Here is a 17,320-nt window from a genome sequence, read left to right as displayed (position 1 = left end):
ACATTAAGAAATCTGACCCCCTTCCTACCCACATCACAGGTTCTGTGAAAGAACTGGAGAGGCCCCTTTGGTCAACCTTTTTTTTTTTTAGACTCACCTCCAACCAATTCCTGAAGAGGGGACAGAACAAACCTCAAACAAATTTAACCCCTGACATTCACCCCTTCAACTAACCGCATAATCTAATCCAAGCTTCACCACCGTAATGTTTTACCCAGACACTTGAAGATTTCTTAATCCCTGAAGTGTAAGCATCAGCCCTCACAAATCATCACCACGGAGATAACTCCTGGCATCAACACAAGGTGCTGGGGCTGCAATTCACTCAAGAACCCTTCATTCACCACCTTCACACTCAAGATTACAAATTCACCGTTTCAAAAGGAAACAGTTCACCTTGCCCACAAGGACACCTGCCTCTTCCACGCCTCTATAACCAACAGGGAGAGACGGACAGCAGAGGCGCAAAGACCCCCGCCGGCTTAAAGTTTTCCAACCCACCAAGCACTCGAGCCACAGCCCCGGGGACAGCCCCGGGCGCACTTGCAGCCTTGACCGTCAGCCCCGCCACCTTCCTCCCACCTCTCAGGCTAGGCAGCGTCTAGCCACAGGGACGACTGCTTTAAAAGAAAAAGAGCGAGCGAGGCTAGGCGCCCCGGTGTCCATTTCTCCTCCGCGGGCCCAGAGAGAGGTTCGAGTTCTGCCACTGGGCATCAACCAATGCCAACTCGCGATCATCTCACCAGTCAACATGTTCGCTTCCCTTTCCAGGTCCCTCCGGCAGGATTCCAGGAAGGGGACCAACCTCTCCTACAACAGAAAAATCTCATTTATCCATCACATGTCCAGCCCCGAAACCCCTTCTCCGGGCAAGGGGGAGAAAGCCAGTGCGCAGAGGTGGGCAGCAGCGCCTGCCGAAGCTGCGCTGACGGAGAGGTGTGCCGTGGTCACCCCCATTTTGCAGTCCGGACGAACGAGACCCGGGGAGGTCAAGCAGCTTGCCAAGGTCACCGCACTCGTCGGGGCCAAGGGGCGCACGCCGACTTCCGGTTCCCCCTCGGCAGCAGCGGCGGGGAGCGCCCGGGCAGGCTCCGGGCGCCGCGCTCCCCCACCCCGCGGATGCGCCCCCTCCCCGCGCTAACTAGGACGACTGGAAGAGGGGCTGGGAGACGTCGCGGCTGCAGCCATTTCCCTCGGCGGGGAGCAGCCCCCAGCTGGCGCCCCTGACAGCTGCGACCTCCGCCCCCTCCAGCGGCGCGAGGGGAAGACGGAGAACTCGGGGCCCGCGGGAGGGGGAGACGGCACGGAGAGAAAGGAGGGCGGGGGGGGGGGGGAACGCCAGCTGCTCCCCGCCCCCAGGGCCGCGGCGGCCGCGCGGCTCGTGACAGCTGCACCCACCCGGAGGCTCCGCGCCCGCCGCTCACCTGCCGCCGCCGCCGCCTCTGGGCCGCGCTGACTGGCGCCGCGCTCGCCCGCGACCGTGGCGCGCCGCCGCGGCCTCCGCAGCTGCTCGGGCCGGACGCCCGGCCCCCGGGGCCCAGGCGGCCGCCGCCGCGGCTCTCCGGCCCCTTTCTCGGGAGCAGGGGTCCTCCCCCCGGCAGGGGGATGCAGAACGCAGCCGGCGCGGGCTACGCTCGAGGGAGCGGCGGCGAGGAGGACGGCGAGGCACTCGGGGCCGCGGCCCGGCCGTCTGCGTCGAGGGCTCGGCGAATCGCGTCAGGCTCCCGCTCTCCTGGCCCGAGGAGCAGGCATTTCAGCCGCTCTCCGCGGCCGCCATGTTCTCCTCCTCCTCGGCCGCCGCCGCCGCCGCCGCCGCCCCCCGTTCGCGGCCCCGCCCCCTCGGCGCCCCGCCCCGCCCCGGCCGCCAGCCCGCCGCCCGCCGCCCGCTGCCCGCCGCGGCTGCACGCTCCGGCCTGGCCCGGCCGCTGGGACCCGGCGCCGAGAGCTCCGACGGCGCGCCCCGGCCTCCGCGCCCCCTGCCGGCCGCGGCCCGCCCCAGCCCGCGTCCCGGCGAAGTGTGGAACGGAGGCCCCTCTCCCCGCCCTCGGGGCGTTACTCTCTCCCCGCCCTCGGGGCGTTACTCTGCGTGCTGCCGGGAAGCGGCCTGGAGCCCGAGTGTGCTTTCGGCCGAGCCGCCCGCGCCCTCAGCCTCCCGCGTTTTCCTCTTTCTTCTCAGAGGTGGTGGCGTGGGGGGAGGCCGTGTGCGCGCGGGGAGGCGAGGCTGGGCCTGGCCCGCCACTCGTTCGCTCATTCGTTGTTACTACTTTGTGCGAAACACATCCCGGGGGCCTCGTTTTTTATTCTGTAAAATTGAGATGTGTTTCCTAGATGATTTCACAGATGATTAGGCAGGGAGAAGAAACATACTTGCCCGCTTCCTTTTACAGATGAAAAGATCTGGCGCGTCTGGCTCTGCGATTCTGTGAATTACCCAAAATGTCTGTCATTGACAGATCTCTCCCCTCACGGAGGCCCACACCTTTCTATCCTGCCACCCCCTTTTTACTCTACAGTGGAAGTCCCAGGTTCAAAAGTGGAGTGTTCCTTGTCCCCAGGGGGATCCGTCGCTGCTGAGCAGCCTCTCAGAGCCTCGACGGCCTCCTCTGGAAAGCAGCCGACAGCCCGAGGACCAGCGGTGTGACATCGCGCCCTTCGGCTGGGCTGTCCCAAGGTGACTCAGTCCTGGCTGCGGAAACGCCCTATCCTTTCCTGCGCTCTTATTCCCATTTAGCTGTCCTCACCTCCCTCGAGTCTGCCCTGCTGCTGTTGTCTCCTACCATTTTCTGCTTCCTTTTCCAGCGTTTTCTACCATAAGGCAACCTCTGTAAATCCGTAAGCCCTTCACACCCACCTCTTGTCCTCACTGAAACCTGACTTTGCCCTGAGCGCAGCGGCCTCCCTGGTAGCTCTCGGAGACCTCAGGCAGGTGCGTCCTGCCGGGGCTCACTGCCGAAGCTGTGTCATCCTCTTCCTGTCTTGGTCCTGGTCAGCCCACACCCCCACGTTCATTTACATAATCATTCAAGTGATTCTTGCCAGAGACCTCCCACCGGGGCCTGGCTGCCTTTCTTTAGATCTTCCATTACCTGCCTTGTCAGGACCTCCGGCCACCTGCAGAGTCCCCGTCCCCAAGAAGAGCTGGGAATACCCCAGGGTCTGTTTCTCAGGCAGGCCCCGTGGGAGTGCCCTTCGGTGGCACTGCCTCCCGGCCCAGCGATGTCCAGTGCAGACCGTGTGGAGGTGCCTTGTCCTGGATTCTGATGTCTACACGTGAGCCACTTGTAGCACTGGTACTGCCACGGCCAGCTGGACACTGCCATCTCCTTTTTGGGGCTACACTCAACTGCCGATTGCCAAATCCAGAGGACACGCGTCCATCCTCATATCACGTGGCCTTCCCACAGCACTTGACATGCTGGTCCCTCCGTTTTGAACCTCTGCTCTCCTCCCCTGGATCCTACAACATTCTCCTGTCTCTCTGCCTGCTTTCCCAGGTTCCCTTCACTGGATCTGTTCTTGGCTGCTCCTATTTTTTTTTTTTTTAACAGAGCCGTAAAATGTTGGTATCCCCAAAATTTTGGTTTTTTCCCTCTTTTCTTTTCATTTGAGTTGACTTCGTTTATTTCCACAGCTTCATCTGCTAACTCCTTCATCTCCTTCCTCTAGTCTCGCCACTCTGCAGACCATGTCTTAATTATTTAAAACACCCTTAGGACACACAGTGAGATTTTTTTGAATGATAAATGAAACTTAAGATACATATATTGCCATAATCATTCGTGGATGCTAAACAAAGAATTCCATTTTGGGGGTGATACTCCTACTTAAATAAATAGGACTGACATTTCTTTCTCATTCTTCTGCAAGTCATAATCACTTGCCAAGGCACTTGTCACCCCCTTTTATTTCTCCCCTCTTTTTCTTTTCCTTGGTCCTAGTCACCCCTCTCTGGCTCCATTTACTTTCCCTATATGGGCCCACTTCCTTCACTGCAGCTAACCACCCACCAGGAACCCTGAATACACGGCAAATGAGTTCTTAATTAGGTTTACTTCTTGAAGCAGCCTCTCTGAAATCCAGTACATTGAGCTATGTAAGTGAAAGTTCCTTTACCTCCAAAGTACAATGCTAATCAATGAGTAGGACTACCTCATGCAGTCAAAGTGCTTTGAAGAGATTATTTTAAATGAAAAATAAGCTAGTATATAACTTTTGTAGTCCAGGTAGATTGGGTTTAGTCCGGGTCCTCTTGGCCCTGTACACTGAGAATAATCCTTTGGATGGAATAGAAACATGCTGGTTAGATGATGAGAACCTATGACATACCTGTTGAATTGTCTCCAAAGCGTAATAGAGTCCTAGTTCTATAAAACATCCGGCCAGTGTACTTGAAATCACTCCAGTTGCTGAGGCGAAAACTCATTTAACTTTGACACTCTTTTTTCAAATAGCTTTTTGGTTTGTAATAAAACAGACTCATAAAGTAGTCAACCAATAAAGAAAAGTACAAAGAAATAAGTAAAACAAACTCTAGTGAGCCAGAGAAAAGTGTAGTGAACATCTTTCCAGACACCATCCCATGTACATTTACACCTATAAATATACATTTTCTGTTACATATACAGGCACACTGCAATGAACGCCTCCTTAGCACCCTTCTGAGATTATAGTATAATCTATTTCCCCAAGGATTCGTGGTGTAAAGCACAGGCCTGCCACCCTAGCATGCACAGGCTTCAGCCAGACTTGCTGTAGTGCTGCAGCTCGGTTTTGAAGTCTGAAGGCCACAGCCAGTTGTACATGTGGGAGGTTTGGACTGGCCGTGGACTGTGTTGGATGCTTTAAGAGGCACCAGATGTGCTCCCACGGCCAAGCTTACCAGAGTGTCCGCAATTTCAACATCACAGATTCATTCCTTTGGGTTTATAAATTGCTTTCTCAGGATGATCCTTTAAAACAAATCATTTCTCCCTGATTAGGGCTGTTGTCAAAAATTAACAACATACAGAGAAGTTGATAAATAAAAATAGAAATCGCCCGCAACTCAGTGCTCAGGCATTGCTACTGTTGACACTTTGGGTATTTCCTTCATTTCCTTTCTGATACAAGAAATTCAAAAGATGTTTTTTAAGCAGCTTTACAGAAGAAGAAAGCTGATGAATATAAATTCTAAGCATTTCTCTAAATTCACTTCTGGTTCCTTTATTCATTAAATAAAATCACTAAATATCAACTACATGCAAGGCTTTGCGCTAGGCACAGATTAGCAATATAGAGCATATTATCAGTACATAAAAGTGTGTGTATTTTTACAAACCAGCAATCAATGTGCATAAACTATTTTAAGTTCTACTTTTCTCTTTCAGCACTATTTCTTGGAGATATGTTAAATGCCTCAAAATTCTTAGTTTTTAAAGGTTGGATAGTATGCAATTGCTCTGATTTAACCATTTCCTTATTGTACAAATTTGGGGGGTTTTCTCACCCATCTCACTTTTGGATTCTTTTCCTTACATTTTATTCCTCTAAAGGAGGTTATCAGATTCCAAAACCTCCCTTGCATTCGACCCCACTCCTGAGCTGCAGGCAGTTACAGATTCCAAGAGACAGGAGCAGACCCTCCTGGGGGGCTACAGGTGACACAGGTCCACTTCTTGGCTTGGGCCTTGGCGGTACGTTGTCCTCTTTCCCTTCCACCTTCCAAGGCTGCCCAAACTCTGCTCGCTCCCTGAGGGGTCATTGAGGACAAGTATGAGAAGCCAGAGATGGGGACATTCCTAGCTATACTTCCTCAGTTCCCAGAGGCAAGCTGGAAAGTTTTCAAATACAAGAATCATAAATAGAGATTTTAGCCCAATTTATTCACACAATCATTCAATAATTATTTATTAAGAGCCTACTATGTGCCAAGTGCCATTCTAAGTGTCAGGAATACAAGTGTACAATTTTTATCTTCAAAATCTTGCATTACAGAGAAAATAGACATCAGGTGAAGAAAATGTCATATAAGAATATATGAAGTATAAACATTGGTCCTAGTAGTCCAATGTATTAATCACTCCAAAACTAATACCATCCTTAGAATTTCCCTTCAGTTCTAACCTAAATGGTTTCCCATCTGGATAATAGGGTATGGACCATAAAAATGAAATCTAAGAATGTTCTTCAGTTCAAGTTAATGAGCTGAGTGCCTACATCCAGCTGTGGACTGGGAAGCTATAGAGACTGAAAAGAAAGGCTCCCTGATCTCAAGACCTTTACCTTCTTCAAAGAGAAAAGTTGGATGTAGTCAACAAACCACAATAGAAGGCCAATGGTGTCATGTACTATAGATCTGCATTTGGGGAGGAGAAAGGTATATATCTTTATTCACAGTCACAGATGCAATCAGCCACAGATGGAATCAACTGACTGATGATTTAATCAGTCAACCAAGAAATTTCCTAGCAGCAACGGTCAGGCCAGTACTTGCCTGACCAGACAACTGGGCATTATCATTTGGTCAAGTTGACACCAGAACCTCACAATCACAGGGAGAAAGGCTGGTGATCAAGAGCTTCAGTGGGAGACAAGAGGCCTAACATTTCAGCATAAGGACAATATAAACATACTGGTAGGCAGAAGGGAATATAATTTATTAGAAAAGATTGAAGTTGCAGAAAAGGAAAATAATTGAGCAAGTAAAGTTTGGGGGAAGTGGAAGGCATGTGATTAAAACCATAAGCAAGGACAAAATTTCTTGGCTTATTCTGCCATTAACTATCTACTTGACTCTAACCTCCACAAGGGCAAGGAATATGTCAGGTTTTGCTCACCTTTGTGCATATTACCTGGCACATAGTAAGTGCTCTTTAATATTTAATATTGGCTGGAGGACTAAATGAATGAACAAATGACAAAGCTAAATTTATGTACTCAAGAACTAGAGCTTAGATTCAAATTAAAAGAAAAAAAAAGAGGCAATAAAGAGGTTGAAATATAACACAGATGTCTGCTTTGGCCTCTTTGGCCAAACTACTGGTTGACATCCAGGAAACAAAAACAAATTGCCAGCCATTACCTGAAGAGAAACTGATAGTTCCGATGACTTCAGGACTGATGTTAATTGGAATTGTACACTACAGCATAAAAGTAGTTATCATCCTGAGTTCTGAATGCTTTGTGGAATCTATCATGTAAATCTTCACGTGAGGATGCTGAATAACAGAATAGCCAGTGCCCTTGATAGAAATGTTGAAAAAAGATACAGAGAAATAATACATATGTACAGGGATGATATTCAGAATGTTTAACAACTACTATGACACAGAAGTCAATCAACAGACCAGTTCTAAGCCCCCAGTAGATACTGACCCTCTGGCCTGTATAAGGACGTTTCTTACATTGATGCTCAAAGATCAAAAGCACAGTGCTAAATTTTTAAAAGACAATTGTGCTGGCTGGAATAGATGTGCTAAGCGATGTTCAGTGTTAGCAGAGCAACTGCTTCCCCCACAAATTCTTAGCCTGATGCTTCTCTATCCAGTGGAGCAGAGCCTAAATTCCCATTCCTTACATTTAAAAAAAAAGTTTTATTTTTAAATACTTGCAAACTTAAAGGACAGTTACAAAAATAATACAAACCCCATACAGAGAATTCCAATATATCACTTCATCTTCTTCCCAGATCCTGGGACCCATCAGTTCTACCATTTGGCCACATCGGCTGTGTCTTTGTATCTATCTATCTATCTATCCATCCATCCATCTATCTATCTGCATGTCTATTTCTCAATCCATTTTCTGAACAGTTGACTCTATGCTGTCTGTACACATCATTCTCCTTGTACACTCAATACTGTACATTTTTTAAGAACAAAGATATTCACTTATGTAACCACCTTAAGTACAGTTATCAAGTTCAGGAATTTAACATCGATATAAGGCTTAAAATTTGTATTATGCCCTGATAATATCCCCTTGAGCCTTCACTTCACTCTTGCTAGATCCCATGCAGGTTCATGTATTGCAATTAATTGTCATTGTCTCTTTAGTTGATCTCTTTTTTTTAATTGTAGGAGCTTATATACAAATAAACTTTTTCATCTCAACCACTCCCAAGCACACCATTCAATAGGATTAATCACAATTACAATATTGTAGTACCCTCACCACCTTCCATTCTAAAACTTTCCAATCTCCCTGAACAGAAACCTTATACCCATTATATATTAACTCCCCATTTGCCCCTATCCCCCATCCATAGATGCCTATACTCCTATTTCTATTGCAAAAAGCTTACATATTCTCCATTATTTTTTGTAGTTACCATTGGGCTTAAATTTAACATCCTAAGTCTATAACGATATCATTTGCTTTGATACCAGTTTAACTCCAGAAGTATACGCAAACTGTGTTCCTATCCTGCTTGATGTTGGTTCTTGTCACAAATTACACGTTCATACATGCTGAGTCCATAACCACTGATTTACTATTACATTTTACACCTTTACCCTTTAGGTCCTGTAGGGAATAAAGAGTGAAGTTACAAACCAAAACTACAATACTGACATTTATATTTACCCATCATTACCGTCACTGGAGATCTTTATTTCCTCATACTGCTTCCATCTATTGTCTATTGTCCTTTCCTTCTAACCTGCAGGACTCTTTTTAGCATCTCTTTTAAGGATGGTCTAGTGGTGACAAACTCTCTCAGCTTTTGCTTGTCTGGGAATATCTTAATTCCTTCCTTATTTTTGAAAGACAGTTTTGCTGGATATAGAATTCTCAGGTGGTAACAACAACAAAAGCAGAAAGTAAAAAAGAAAACACCTTTCCTAGTCTTTGCAGATTGACTTATGCAAGTGCTCTCCTTTATGATTTATCCTTACAATGAGTTCGGACGACATCTCCAGGCTAAAGTATACAGCATCCCTGATCCTTTCTGCTCATGAGTGTTGTGTCGGGCATGAGCACATGGCCTTAGGAATTTCCCATTTACATGGATATGAATGTCCCCCCTTCCTTAGAAAACAGCTTCCTCAAGGGTCTGGACACTGCACTATAAGTCCTAAAGCCAGAAATCTCACACCCCAGGCAGCATGACTTGACTGATTTTCCCACAGTGCTGAATGTGCTGCCATCTACACACAGGGCAAGTTCTGGGACAGCAAGTCCCTTAGGCCACCACCAGACAGATTGGGCCAGACATACACAGGCCCAGTATATGTATGAGGGTTACTCTGCTCCCTCAAGAATCAGGATGAAGGATCCTCACTGGGAGTGTGAACCAGCTCCATGCCAAGTGGTGAGGGTTGGGGAGGGGCTAGCCAGGGCACCACAAGATCCTATAGCTTTTGATTTATCTATTTTTTTTTCTTTTGTCATGGGCTCTCCAACATGATAGGCGAGATTTCTGCCGCTGAGCCACCTTTGCACCATCCGAGATCCTATAGCTTTTAAATATCTTTTTTCGATTCAGCCACTTGCTGTGTTACCACAGTCTTTTAACTGTTTCTTTTTCTTTTTCTTCTTTTTTTGTTGTTGTTGTTTGGCTCTTTGAGAAGGATATTTCTGCCAGTCCTTGTTGGTGGTTCAAAGCTTCTGTAAGGGGACGGATCCTGAAATGACTCAAGACCAGGTTCTGAACAAGAACAGAAGCCACAGAAAAGATGCAAAGAAAATGACATGGAAGACCTATGGAAGAAAACTGAGCTTCAAGAAGTTGCATACTGATAATACTTGGAGAAAGATTATAATTCCCCGAGTTTTCTCTGGGTCATGGAGAGACCCCACTTCTAATCTGAATAATAGAAAATGAGGAAAAGATGGTGCTCTTCTGTTCATTGCTTAAGGAAATCAGGACACTCTGTACCTTACTCTGTATTTTGTACTATAAAGTAGAAGGAAGTACATCTGATAGGTTACCTCTTAAAATCCAAGAATGTGTTAGTCAACAACTCACAAGCAATTGCTACAACTGTTTAGCCTCATATGGAAGGTGGAACACATTCCGCAGGACTATAATTAACCAGTCATTCAACAGGTACTTACTGGCTGCCTAGTGCGTGTGGGCTACAGTGACAAATGGTCTCCTAATTGAGCTGTAACTATTTAAAGGCTGGGCCTAGGTCTTATATTTCTTTGTATTCCTCAAATGCCCAACTAAGTTCCCTTCATGAGAATAGGGCCTCAGTACAATTTTCTTGATTGATTGTATATAAAAGTGTGTAAGACACAGCCACTGCCTTCAAGATATATAAAAACTGGCAGTAGACATGAGACATGGCAAAATAACTAGCAAAGCAAGAGAGTAGATGAAGGAGACAAAAAGCACCAAGGGATTCACAGGAAGATTTGCAGAGTACTGGAATCAGGTTTTGAAAGATGGCTAGAATTCAGACAGGAAGAGAAGTAGAGGCATTCCTGGAAGAGAGAAATGCAGAAAGTTGGAAATGCTTTATTTTCTATGAAGGAGATAATGAGTAGCTGTTCTAGCTAGAGTGGCATATCCATATAAGGAAAGTATGTACACTGCAATTGGGAGAATTTCGAATGTCAAACTTAGGACTGTATTGTTGTCCTAGCTCCTTCCTGGAAGAAGGGACCTCAGATACAATTACTGGCTAGTTCTGGGAGCTGAGGCTGGGTAGAAGGTGAGGAAACATTGACACATGGAATTGCAATGTACAGGGTGGAGGCAGGTCAAGAGACTGCAACCAGGGACAAAGCTAAGATCAAGGTAAACAAATAAGAGAGCCAGAACTAGTTATGAGGTAACCAGATTGACGTAGAGATTATGAGGCAGAGTGAGGCTTTGGAAGGAAGGTGGGGAGGAACACCTTGGGAAACTCCCTGACGCCCCAGAGTATGGAAGTGTTTTATAGAAGCTTTGCCTGGAGGTGGGAAGGTGGTATGAAGAGGACGAAAAATATAGAGGATGAAGTGTTAATGAAGGTTGTTGAGCAGAGGCTAGCAAAACAGTATTTTAGAAAAATGAGTTAAGCAGCACTGTAGGACTAAAGTTGGGAAGGTGAGCATACCAAGACATGATTTGAAGGTTACAAAAAAATCTTTCTTAAAACACCCAATTTCATTTTTCTTTTTCTTTGCTGATCCTAATGCCTAGTACCGCATGGCAGTGAAATGAGTATCCTGTGCAAAATAATAGTTTTTATCCTTAGGCCAAGAATACATATCTTAAAGTACTAATTAGTATCATGGTTTATATATCAAATTCCTGTGAGTTAGGCCACTGTGAATCATCTCTGTGTTAGATTAATAATTCCAGGATTATCAAATAGAAATGACTTTCTAAATTGGGCAAGATAAGGCGCTAATGCTGTATCAATTCTTTGGTTGTAAGCAAAAGAAATTGACTTTTGCTACCAAGAAAACAATAAATTGATTGTAAGAATTCAGGGTAGGTTTTAGAATAAAAAGGTTTGTTGGCTCATTTGGCCTTAGGAAACTAGAACCAAAGTCGCTTCAGGTATCTTAGGAGCAAAAATCTGTGAACTGTCTTACTATGGCACTACTTTCAGATAACTTAATTTCACCAGCTTCTATGCCTCTGTTTCTCAACTCAAAATTCAAATTCTTGGGATAAAAAGTGTCATTAGCCAAGCAAGGTTTAAATTTCAACCTCTACTTCAGGGACACAGGGCAGAATTCTGTTACTGACAGCCTCATAAAAGCCATATACTAAGGAGGAGCAGCACCCAAGGAAGGAATTCCAGGCAGACAAAAAATAACTGTTGTCCAGAATGCAATATACAAGAATTGGAATGTTTTTTTTAAAGGACATTTATTAATTGCAAGTTTACAATGCTAAGGTCATAGAAATGTTCACACTAAGGTATCCAGAGAAAGATACCTTGTTTCAAGAAGAGCTGATGGGTCTAGAACACCTCTGTCAGCTGGAAAGCATGTGGCTGGTATCTGTGCAGGTCTTTGGCTTCTGGTTTCAAACAGCTTCCCCAGGGTCATTTATTTTCTGCATCTCCAAATGTCTGGGTCTTGTGTTGGCTCTGAAGTAGCTCCAAAATGTTTTCCCTTTTAAAGGGTTCTAGTAAACTAATAAAGATCCATCTAATCAAGAGGCTACACCACAATTGGGTAATCTAACCAAAAGGTCATACCCACTTCATTACATCTCCTTGGGTGTGTCACATGTCCATGAAAACAATCTAATCAGAATTTTCCACCCTACAATATTGAATCAGGATTAGAAGTACAAGGCTTTTTTGGTATACCTAACAATTTCAATCCACCACATTCACTCTGGGAACTTTCACTTAGATAAGCTATCTACCCTGCCCTGGGAAAAGAATTGGACAGGTGATTGGACAGGATGCTGCTTAAGAGCCATCTAAGGGCAAGATGGTAGTGTAGAGAGGTGTAGAATTTAGTTATTCCTCTAGAGTAGTTTGTAAATAGCCAGGAAGTGTCTGGAACAACTGTTTGGGAGACATCCGTGAGCAGACACACATTGTACACCAGTCTGGAATGGGGGTGACAGGCTGAGATCACAGTATAGAAACATAAGTAAAGCCCCCCAAATATGGAGGCTGATGCCACTCTCTGGCTTGGCAGGCTATATTGCAGACACTTGCCCATGAGGTGGGTAGGGGAGGTGGTCTCTACCAGGAGCAAAGGCAGTTAGCTCAACCAAGCCCCAATTATGGTTGTAATTAACAAATTTGTACTATTGAATACATGTTCCAAGCACAGATAAACACAGCGCAAGCAGGCAAGGAATGCTAAGGTCTCTCCCAGTAGAGAGGAGGCAGGACTATGGAAAAAACAAAACAATGGAGGCTTATGGAGTCAGCAGAATTCAGGGTACTGGAAAAGGGTTGTGCCTCCAGAAACAGGGCACACAGAACCAAGTAGAAATTCTGGCTTTTGACAGGCAGACCTTGGGGGCTGGGGACTGGCTCTGAAAAAGGATTTATTTTCTGTTGTTGTTTTTAACTATTCTAAGTAACTCATTAAAGAAAGTCTCAGGCATTTTCAATTGTCAGCACTGACCTAGGCAAGGGCAGAGTTAAGATATGTCTGAAAGACAAAGTAACTAGTCAATAAAGGAGATAAATTCCTAAAGGGCATATCTTTCCCCCAAAGTGGGGGTTGGAGCCCAGCTTAAGTGGTGGCCCTCATTCAGAAAATTCAGACCCCAGGGGCTGAATCCTCTGAATTCAGAAACAGTCCAGGCTCCCCTTATACCTCAGCCTTTGTCTAAACCACACCCCTGGCAGGGGCAGGATCTGCTGAGAATTAAAGGCATTGCACTACTTTATGCTGGTGGGGAGCTGTAGGCTGACAAGAACCTCCTGCTGGGCAGGATAAGAAAAGCATAGAGTCAAGAGGCTTCACAGGAAAGTCTGACAACCTGATGGGTCTCAACCTTGGGGAAACTTGATACTGATTACACCCTCCTCTTGAGACCTGGGCCTTTTCTGTGAGGGTAAATCTGAGTGAGGTTGATCATATATGTGGAGAACCTCTTTTAAAAATGGTTCCATATAGGCAGGACAAAAAAAAAAACAAAAAAAAAACAGAGCTGAAAAATTCTGATCAGTTAAACAGAAGCTCTGCTAGAGGTATAGAATGAGTTGAACTGAATGCCAGAGAACAGATAGAGAACAAGGACAACCAACAAGAAAACCCTAGGTAAAAGAGCAAAAGTGGTCTACAGAATAAACTAATCAAGGAAATCAGATACCTAGACACCAGAAAAAAGTTATTAGTCATATTAGGAAAACTAAAGATATGGCATAGCCAAAGGAAAAAATTAAAAACTTCAAACAAGGTACAGGAGTTAAAACAGCTAATTAAAGATGTTCAAACAAATATACTAAGTCAAATAAACAAATTGAGGAAAGATATGGCAAAAAAGATGAAGGATGTAAGGAAGACATTAGGTACCATAAAGAAGAACTTGAAAGCTTGAAAAATCAAATGGCAGAATTTATAGAAATGCAAGGCACAATAGAAGAGATGAAAAACACAATGGAGAATTACAACAGAAGATCTGAAGGGGCAGAAGAAAGGATTAGTGAACTAAGGGACAGGAGATCTGAAATCCTACACATGGAACAGATAGGGAAAAGAATAGAAAAATATGAGCAGGGTCTCAGGGAAATGAATGACAATATGAAACACACTAATATACATGCTATGGGTGTCCCAGAAGGAGAAGAGAAGGGAAAAGGAGCAGAAAGACTAATGGAGGAAATAATCACTGAAAATTTCCCATCTCTTTTGAAAGACATAAAATTACAGATCCAAGAAGCACAGCATACCCCTAACCCACATAGACCTACTCAAAGACATTTACTAATCAGATTGTCAAATGTCAAAGACAAAGAGAGACTTCTGAAAGCAGCAAGAGAAAAATAATCCATCATATACAAGGGAAGCTCGATACAACTATGTGTGCATTTCTCAGCAGGAACCATGGAGGCGAGAAGGCAGTGGTATGATATATTTAAGATACTGAAAGAGAAAAACTGACAACCAAGAATTCTATATACAGCAAAACTGTCCTTCAAAAATGAGGGAGATTTTAAAATATCTTCTGAGAAATAGACACGGGGAGAGTTTGTGAACAAGAGACCAATTGTACAAGAAATACTAAAGGGAGCATTACAGGCAGGTAAGAAAAAACAAGAGAGAGGGGTTTGGAGAAGAGTGTATAAGTGAAGACTATCAGTAAGGGTAAAAGAGAGAAAAAAAATAAGATATGACATATAAAATCCAAAAGACAAAATGGTAGAAGAAAGTACTGGCTTTACAGTAATAACATTAAATGTTAATAGGTTAAGCTCCCCAATCAAAAGATGTAGACAGCAAAATGGATTAAAACACAGGGCCCATCTATATGTTGTCTACAAGAGACTTATTGAGGCCCAAGGACAAAAATAGGTTGCTGAGTGTGAGTGTGCTTGTGGTTGAAAGGGGAAGGCTAGGGGCATGTATGACACCAAAAGGAAAGATAGAAGTTAAAGACTGGGACTGCACAACTTAGCAAAACCTAGAGTGGACAATGATGTTGATTAAGTGGACAAAAATAATGTTTTTACATGAGGAGAACAAATGAATGTCAACATTGCAAGATGTTGAAAATGGTATATGGAAAATATATAACCAGTGAAAGCTAGGGTCTATAGTTAACAGCAACATTGTAATAGGCTCCCATTAAAAGTAACAAGGCAATATGCCAAATCTAGAAGTCCATAAGAGAGGGATATGGGGGAGAGGTACAGAATCCTTGGTGGTGGTGTTGTTTCTCTTTTTTATTTTATTTTTTATTCTGTTTTTTTCTTTTTTCCTCTTCTTTCTTTGCAGAAGAATGTGGTGGTGAATGTATAACTATGTGACTAGACTAGGAGCCTTTGATTGTTTACTTAGAATTGATTGTATGGTGTATAAATAAAAGTGTTTAAAAAACAAACAGAAATATACAAGTGCTGGAGAAAATGTGAAGAGAGAGATGTACCTATTCACTTTTGATAGGGAAGTAGAATGGTTCAACCCTTTTGGAAGGCATTGTGATGGTTCCACAGGAGGCTAAGTATAGAATTGCCACATGATCCTACAACTCTATTCTTAGGTATATACCTGGAAGAACTGAAAGCAGGGACACAATGGACATTTGCACACTAGTGTTTATGGCGGTATTATTTACAATTTGCAATGGATAGAGGTGACCTAAGAGCATATCAACTGATGAACAGAAGGGCAAATGTGGTGATATATATACAATGGAATACTTAGGGGCTGCAAGAAGGAATGAAGTTATGAAGCATGCAACTAGGTGAATGAAACTTGAGGACAGTATGAAATAAGTCAGAAATGAAAAGACAGATGTTATAATGCCTCACTAATATGGACTAACTACAATGTGCAAACCCTGAGAATTGAATTTGAGATCACATGTTATCAGGGGAAAGCTTATTGTAAAAGTTCCTAGATTGTAAGCTGTTATATTAGTCACATCTATTCCTGTGTTGTAACTGTTATTTCTAAATTCTGAGATTCTGAGCTCTTTGTGTATACCTGAAACTTCAGGTATCTGTGTGGCACCTGAAACTCAGAGCTAGAATTCTACTGCTAGAAGAACCCCATATAGCAACCATTAAAAACACTGAAAAAGTGATGAGACTTCAATTAGAGATATGAATGAAGCTGATTGGGTAGGACCAAGGTAAATCAGACTAAAGGGTAAAGGATGATATTGACTGTGTTTTAAAACCTCAACTTCTGTGTGAGACCAAAGGTAGAGATATTTATTTGGTGCAAAATTAATATTTTCTGTTGCACACTATCTAATTTAACCTGTATGGTCAGTTTATTTGAACACCATAATTACATGGGATCTTGAATAGGGAGTGAGACCTTGTTGGTTTATACAGGCTAGTTTGATGCCCTATACATACCAGAGTAATCTGGGCAGAAAATTAAAAAAAAAAAAATTAGCAAAATCCCCTAGAGGGACAGGGGGAAATGTGGAAATATTAAACTTCCCCACCTGGAGGAATTCCTGACATTCTCACAAGCATTGGGAACTACTAATTTAATAGGCCAAGCCCTTGAACCTGGGGATTGCCTTTATAAAACTTATTCCTTCAAAGGAGAAGCTAAGCCTACTTATATTTATGCCTAAGAGTCACCCCCAGAGAACCTCTTTTGTTGCTTACATGTGGCCTATCTCGCCAAGCCAACTCTGCAGGTAAACTGTCTGCCCTCCCCTCTACATGGGACATGACTCCCAGGGTGTAAATCTCCCTGGCAATGTGGGACGTGATTCCCAGGGATAAGAGTGGCCCTGGCCATCATGGGATTGAGGAAGACTTCTTGACCAAAAGGTAGAAGAGAAGTGAAAGAAAATAAAGTTTCAGGGGCTGAGAGATTTCAGATAGAGTTGAGAGGTTCTTTTGGAGGTTATTCTTATGCATTACATAGATATCTCTTTTTAGTTTTTAGTGTATTGGGATAGGTAGAAGGAAATACCTGAAATAGTTGAACTTGTAATCCAATAGCCTTGATTCTTGAAGGTGATTGTAGAACTATATAGCTTTCACAGTGTGACACTGTGATTGTGTCAGAAAACCTTGTGACTAATACTTCCATTATCCAGTGTATGGTCAGATGAGTAAGAAAATAAATATAATCAATCAACCAATAATAGGGGGAATATATAAATAAATATTTTTGAGTAATAAAAATGTTCTAAAATGGATTATGGTGATGAAGGCAAAAACTATATGACGATACTGTAAAACATTATGCACTTTAGATGGATTGTTGGTATGTGGATATACCTCAATAAAAC

General features: G+C 43.9%; 1 protein-coding gene across 12 annotated transcripts in view; it reads right to left on the bottom strand.

Moving 5' to 3' along the window:
* The window catches only part of NCOA1 (nuclear receptor coactivator 1), a 478,179-nt gene that overhangs the window by 301,950 nt on the left and 158,909 nt on the right, over positions 1 to 17,320 (bottom strand). Inside the window, exon 1 of one of the 12 annotated variants that reach the window (XM_077152265.1) lies at positions 2,852 to 2,960. The exons of 9 other annotated variants lie outside the window; for them this stretch is intronic. The gene's annotated coding sequence lies outside the window, so the exon portion shown is untranslated. Of the gene's footprint in view, positions 1 to 1,424; positions 1,486 to 2,081; positions 2,162 to 2,851; positions 2,961 to 17,320 lie in introns of those variants that run through there. 2 more of the 12 variants (XM_077152266.1, XM_077152261.1) reach the window with 2 other exon arrangements.

The sequence above is a fragment of the Tamandua tetradactyla genome, chromosome 3 (assembly GCF_023851605.1).
Source record: "Tamandua tetradactyla isolate mTamTet1 chromosome 3, mTamTet1.pri, whole genome shotgun sequence".
Taxonomy (NCBI): Eukaryota; Metazoa; Chordata; class Mammalia; order Pilosa; family Myrmecophagidae; genus Tamandua; species Tamandua tetradactyla.
Note: the sequence above shows the minus strand (reverse complement) of the source record. Positions and strands in the feature narration are given on the sequence as shown.